Source organism: Quercus suber, unplaced genomic scaffold (genome assembly GCF_002906115.3).
Source record: "Quercus suber isolate HL8 unplaced genomic scaffold, Cork oak 2.0 scaffold_297, whole genome shotgun sequence".
NCBI classification, from domain to species: Eukaryota; Viridiplantae; Streptophyta; class Magnoliopsida; order Fagales; family Fagaceae; genus Quercus; species Quercus suber.
Genome location: NW_027069753.1, coordinates 437,707 through 445,542, shown reverse-complemented (window position 1 = coordinate 445,542; position 7,836 = coordinate 437,707).

Below are 7,836 nucleotides of genomic sequence, written 5' to 3'. Positions count from 1 at the left end.
AAAAAAAAAAAAAAAAAATTTCTGTACGGCCGGTATTGCCCGAAATTGGCCGGTACGGCCGGTATTTTTTCCGGTACGAAACAGGGGTTTATGTGTACTGTATGCTTGCCGGTACGGCCAGTACGGTACGGAATCGACTACCTTAGTAAAACACAGTTTTTCCTATGCTAAAAAGGAGCTAGGAACTTTTTGTGAACAATATGGCTTTGATCCGTTAATGCTCCTCCAGGACACAATTTAGTTTCTTTGACTTTTTAGACTATCATAATAAAAAGTGTAATAGAGAAAAACGTTATCATGGATGAAGACAGAAAATCATGAAGGGTGTACCAAACTTATCCACCCTTTGAGTCAATTATATTGAATCAAGTAGTGGAGTCCAAGTGTTGGCTACTCCTATCAAAGACCTAGTCTAAGTAGGAATGGATGAAAAATACAAGATTAAAACTAGGAAAGTAAGGGGAATCTTGGGGAGAATATAGAAGCTTAGAAAATTGAGTTCTGGTTACAATTGAAGAGAAGTGGCATTTTCATAGGCAAAATTAGACACTAATTGAATGGTGAATAGTGAGCAGTAATTTAACTTTTTTTACTATCATAGTAGATCTTCAACAGCTTTGTCGGTATGTGTCGATAATAGCGATGTAAGTAGTGACTTTAGCAATTTTTTCAGTATGTGCCACAGTATCTCAACTCCACATTTAGTCCAATTTTTTTTTTTTTTTTTTTTTCATCTTCCTCAAAACTGATGAAAGCTACTAGATTAATTCCCTATAGTTTTGAGCAACAATAGGAATAGTGAAGATGAAAGCCCTAAAATGTTGGTGAACTTGTGTTGTGTGACGACTTGGCCTAAGAATATGAGGATTATGTAGTGTTTTCCAAGTCACCATATTGTTCAACTCTTTCTATTACACGAAGAGATTTTTTTTTCCTATTCCAGGATGCTCGCATTTGAGCATCATCCATTTAAAATCTTTTCCTTCTCTCACTCAAAAAATAAACACCTCGTCAGATAACTTCAGACAATTATAAGGTCCACAATTTTGAGTGGCATGTTGTAGTTTTCGGATGCATGAGAAAATAATTACCAATGACTATAGAAATATTTTTATTTTTAAATATTACATAATATTTAAAAAAAGAAAAGAAGTTATGAAGAAACGATTCGAAGTATATTCTTGGCGAAACTATAATATTGGTCCCTCAAGTTTACCCTGTGTGCACAATTGGTCCCTTAAGTTTCAAGTGAGCGCAATTAGTCCATCAAGTTTGAAAAATGAGTTGTATTAGTTTTTTTACTAACTGCAGTTAGTGATGTTACTTACGTGACTAGCGGAACAATGATTTGACATTTTTTAATTAATAAATTAAAATAATTAATTGTCATGTCAGATCAAATCTAAAGCAAACTAACCCAGTACCCAGGTTTAAATCAAACGCACAATGGCGCGAGAGAGAAGGGGGAGACAAAGATTGAGGGACCCTAGCCGCCGCTGGCAACGTTTTATGTCTCCTTGCTCGCATAGCCACCAAAACCATCTCTCTTCTCTCTTCAATGGATCATTATTCACCAAAAACTCAAGAAGAAATCCTAATAATATAGCATTCCCTTGGGTCAGGTGTTTTCCTCGGCAGAATAAAGGATGGCCCATGTTCCATTGCATCTGATAGGCGTTGCTTTTCATTTGGGGGAGGTTGGCCATCAACTTTTGATATGGACTTCTCGCAGCCCATAGCTTGGCCACTACTCACTAGGATTGAAGCTCAGTTTGACAACTTTGAGCTCGATAAAGTGTGAAAACATTACTCTCGCGCCGTTGTGCATTTGTGAATCCAAAATCACAAACATATGTGATTTTATTTGGAACTGGATTGTGATTTTATATTTGATTTAAACCTGGTACTGGGTTAGTTTCCTTTAGATTTGATCTGGCATGGAAACTGATAATTTTAATTTTTTAATTAAAAAATGTCACATAATTAAAAAATGCCAAATCATTGCTCTGTTAGCCACGTAAATAACATCACTAACGGCAGTTAGTAAAAAGACTAATACAACTCATTTTTTAAACTTGAGGGACTAATTGTACTCACTTGAAACTTGAGGGACCAATTGCGCACACATGGTAAACTTAAGGGACCAATATTGTAGTTTTGCCTATATTCTTTCTAGGTTTAGTTCATTAAAGTTCAAGACAGTTTGTAAAAGAAGCAGCTCTAAAAAAGGAGTTCAAATCTTCTATCCTACTCTTCCTACTCCATTATATACTCCACAAATAAAAAATATGTTGCATGTCTATCTATTTTATTAAATGCTAAATTTATGCCATCTATTATTTCAATTACTTAAGTATGATGTGTTAATTATTTATTTATTTTAGAAAATTGAAATAATAGAAGGCATAAATTTAGCATTTAATAAAGTAGATGGACATGTGACATATTTTTATTTGTGAAGCGTATAGTGGAGCAGAAAGAGTGGGACATAAGATTTAGACTCTTAAAAAAGCAATACAATGTTCGACTACCCTTTAATCAAGGGTTGATTGCTTAAAGTTTGACTACCACTCGATCAAGACCCCATTTGGTATGGAAAAAGACTTATTTTCTTGAAAGAAAAATAAAATAATAAATACAATACTTCCTAACTTTCAAATATAATATTTTCTCCCCTTTCTGGTTGAAAAGTTTCCTCAAATTCTTATTATGACTTGAAAAGTTAATTGAATTTTCTTATTGAAGAGGGAAAAAATTAATTTGAATAGTTAATTAATTTGAATAACACTTCCTAACTTTCAAATATAATTGTTTACTATTATGACTTGAAAAGTTAATTAAATTTTCTTATTTTTAGATTTCTTTTGTGGAAGAAAATATCATTCATCACATTCATACTTCAAAGTAACAATTTTCTACTGTGTGGACAAATCACATAATTATTTGTAAACATAAATTGGTCTTCTAAAACAAACTAAAGGAATTACATGCATGGTGTGATGGTGATGACTCAAGTTGCTATAAAGATAAACATTAAATCACATATTATTTATTGGATTACCTCACTTGTCGCACATCAACTTGTATATTTTTGGACTCTAAAACGTGTTAACCTTAGCTCTAAATGACCCACCACGATGTTCTTAATGGAATCCTATTTAATAATCAAAATTAAGGACTAGTTAAAGGACAAATTGCCAAATGCCCTTTTCGGGTAAATTATGTAGCGTTTTGCCCTCTTTTCCAAATTAATTAGGGAAATGCCCTTCTTTTGTAACTCGATTTGAGATAAATCGAGTTAAAAAAAAAAAAAAATTTCTAGAGCCCCTATAGTGGCGTTTTAAGGAGCTTATAGTGATGTTTTAAGGACCTATAATGGTGTTTTATAACTCGATCTCCATCAACTTGAGTTATAGGCAATTATTTATTTATTTATTTATTTATTTTATCTATAACTCAAGTTCATGGAGGTTGAGTTACAAAACGCCACTATAAGTCCTTAAAACGTTACTATAGGCTTTTTAAAAATGCCACTATAGGGCCTAACTCGATTTATCTCAAATCGAGTTTCAAAAGAGGGGCATTTTCCTAATTAGTCTGGGAAATGGAGCAAAACACTACATAATTTGCTCAAAAATGGCATTTGCCCATTTTCTCCCTGGTTAAACTAGTGGCGTGAACTTTACCATTGGATGAAACTTTAACGGAAAACACTAGAGGTACAAATTTAATTTGGAAAATGAAAGGAAGCTTCATCAGGCATTAATTTAGTAATTTGTGATGTGGGCTTAAGAATTTAAGAGTAGCCACATTCTTCTAACATAGAGAAAAATTGAACATTGAAAAGATTAGTTGACAACATGAAAAAGGTGGGCACCTAATTATACATAAAAACACATCATAAATTTCACTTTAAAATTAATAATTTTAGAGAATATCACTATTAAAAGTGATCAAAGTATTGAGTTTGTAATATGCTTTTGTGTTACAACCTATCTACTCCCCCCCCCCCCCCCCCCAAAACAAAAAAACCCATCTACTTTCTCTTCATTATTTATTATTATTAATATTTTTAAAAGTTGAATATCTCTCACTATGGGTTCTCTATGTGTTTTTCTTTTGTCTTTCTTTTTTGTTTCATGCATACTTAGTTCTGTTAGCCTTGCGGCTTATAGAATCAAATAAGACTGAATTTTGAAAGATGGTAAAACATTGAGGTTAGAATACAGAAGCTTCAAGCTTGGATTCAACGTCAAGATAAGTTGGAATATGGATTTACAACATTCATGAACAAGAAGTTACATAGGTGGCAAATAGAGAGAATCCAACATTACAAGGAAAAAAAAATGCTTATTACAACGGAAAAATTCGTTGCAATAACAACTAAGTCGTTGTAATAAGATGTCATTGCAACAACAAAAAAGTTGTTAGGAGCATTTGTAATAAACTCTGAGACAATAGGTTTATGCAACATAAGATCTTGTTGGACTAAATTCCACATATTGCAATAGTCAGGTTAATGCAATGACTTCTCTATTACAATGAAGAACTCTGTGGCAATAGCTTATTGCTTCAAATGTTTCATTGCAATAAGTGAAAAAAAATAAGTTCATTAAGAATATGTCCAATTTTCCCCATCTCATGCAACATTATACTGCAATAGTATACGCTAGAAATTAAATAAGGATTCACCCTTATTTCAACACCTTAGTTTGGTGTGTGCATTAAAAGTTTTAACCTATTACAACAATATAAATTGATGTGAAATAAGTGATTACTTATTGTGGTAACATATTTGTTGGAGAGACCACAATTTGACTCTCTACAATTACTCTAAAAATAGGCCCGCGTGGTGTGATGTTGAAAGTCATAAAAGATTTGAGTGTGTCTTCTTCATCACCAATTGGTTTTCAAGTGGAATGACACAACTCATGGTCTGACAATACCTCTTTTTTATATAAGGTTTAGCAATTATAACAACACATATAGATGTAAAATAGCTAATTCTTGAAATATTCTTATGTTGATATAATAAATTTAATTTACTATTACAACAAAAAACAATCTAGAAACGCAATACTACATATATTACCTATATATATTTTTGTTGCAATAATACTTATTATGACATGTCTTTCTTTGTGTAGTGCAATCATAGAAAAAGCTGGAGTTTTGGCCATTACAGAAGATGGAAATATAAAAATTTTTGATGGAAAGAAGAAAGAAATCTGGTCAACTAATATGGAGATTTCATTAGCTTTTCTTTCCAAATACTAAGATTTCATTATGTACAACAGCCACGAAGAATCAGTCTTGTGGCATAACTTCTTTCATCCAACAAATACATTTATGGCTTACATGAGTGTGAAAGTCAAAATGGGTGAGAGTTGTGCTTTCACTGCATGGAAGTCTCCCAATGATCCATCACTAGGAAATTACACCATGGGGATTGATAATCAAGCCTTATCATAGCTGGTGATATGGGAGGCAAAGCATATGAGGCGGAGAAACAGGCATTGGGATGGAAATGTATTTACAAGTGTTCCAAGTTTGATACCCAACTATAAGTATGGTTTTAGAATTACTCTACATAATGGAAAAAAATATTTTGTTTATACATAATTCAATGCATCGGAGATGTCCAAGTTTCAGATAAGTTGGGATGGGTATCTAAAGCACTTATGGGGAATCAATTTTGGAAATAAGTCTTTGCCAGCAGAAGAATGTGACATCTACAACAAGTGTGGAAAATTCTGATTTGCAATTCATCGAACTCATCTATCTACTGTTGCATGGATGGCTTTGTTCCAATAAACCTTGGCCAATGGTCTAAGGGCAACTGGGCAAGTTGGTGTCAAAGGAGAGTTGAACTAAATTTTCAAAGGAATTAATACCATAATTTGATACAAGAAATTAATCAAGATGATGTGTTTCTTGACTTCAGGGTGTGAACCTACTCGATTTTACGGAATCAAAGGTGGTGGTAGAGGATTCAAATGACAATTGTGAGAGCATATGTCTACATAATTGTTCATGCACTACATATGGTGAAGTCAATGGTATCGGCTACATGATATGGCAAGGGGAATCAATTTTAGCTCCCCCAATATTCCAAAACAAATACGATTGCATTAGGTGCTCATGCAACAAAAATTACGATTGTTGTAATAGTATCTTAAAAGTGGAAAGTTACTGCATCAACAATAAGTAGATTTGATAATTTTTTTTTTTAATTTTTTATTGCAATATATGACTTATTACCTTACTATACTAGAAAATTTTGTTACAATAACTTAAAACATAGAAATCATTGTAATAAATTGATACTAATTATTTTTTGCAATTTAGTGCCACAAAATTTTGAAGTGATAACCTATTGCAATGAAGATTTCATTGCAATAACCTAATAGTAATTTATTACAATGACAAACATGAAGTAATAAACAGTTACAACATAGATATTATTGCAATAACTTGACTCGAATGATTTTTTTCAATTATTTGTAATATATTGCAATAATTTTTTGTTGATCAATAATATATTATATTATAATAAATATAATATAATATATTGTAATAATAGCCGTGAAACAATATCCTATTGTCATGAGATTGCAAAATAATTGACAAAAGTAATTGCAATAGATTACAATTAGGCTATATATATATATATATATTTATTGTGGGAGGCAACAACTGCTTGTAGGTGCAAGTACTTGGACCCTCAACTTATTTGTTAGTGGGCTGTATCTCAATCCTACTTATGGAACTCCAACTTAGACCTGGTTGTTCCCTCTCAAGCTTTGATCCCTCATAAGTTCCCTCACTTCTCTCCTTTTTTCTCAATTCTTGCTTTGTCACTCACCTTTCCCCCAATTTTCCAACCCCCTGAATAATGGCCTAGTCCCTCTTTTATATCCATGGGTGAGTGGGGTGGCCATAATTTTTATTCCCACTCACTCACGTATTCCCACATCTCCCAGAATCCTAAGGGATCCTCACGAATTTAAAGGATTCCCTTGGAACTTGTTCTAGATGCCGGTTAAGGTTCGGCAGTGGATTCTTTTCTTTGTGGCTCTCGGTCACCGATCCCTGTTCGGACCGAATATAAGCCTCTTTTATGATTGTTCCAGATTCCCCTTGGGAAGGGTTAAGCAGAGCTCTCAGTGCTCGGTGAGTGGTCGGGTCTCGTATGAAGAAGCCTTGGACAGTCCTTCCATTGTGTCTTAGGCTCATCATACTATATGGGCCCTGGGCCTCGCACCGAGCCTTACTTATGCCGTTGGCCCAATCCACCGAGCTTGGTTCACCAACAATAGCCCCCCACGATCCTATTTTTGTGAAGTAGGAATAGGATTGTGGTCTGGTTGCTATTGATCGGGGTACTAATTCCTGCTCAATCTCTTGGGAAGGAGTGTGCACATCTCGGGAAGCTCAATAGACCGTCTTTTAACGCTATGGATTGGACAGCTTGTCGCATCTGGAAAAAAGCATAGTAGGGTTTGGCGCATCTAACGGCCTAGATAATTTGATGCTTCGTTTACCAAAGCATGCATGGTGCGTAATAATGACCCGCATTTATTGTAATGTGACAGTTACCATTAATGGCCCTCTTTCCCTTATAAATACCCCCTTAAGCCCACTTCATTCTTTTCTTATGTCTTTCCCTTTGTCTTTGACTCATTCTAGTGCTATCATCCTCTCCACGTTCTCGAGCTCTCATCTTCCTTAAGAAACCTCACTCCCTCCCTCCCAAGAAGAAATCTGTAAGTCTCTCTCTCTTCTCCCATTTCAACTTACTTTTTATCAACATGCCTTTTTCTCATCCTTTAGAAA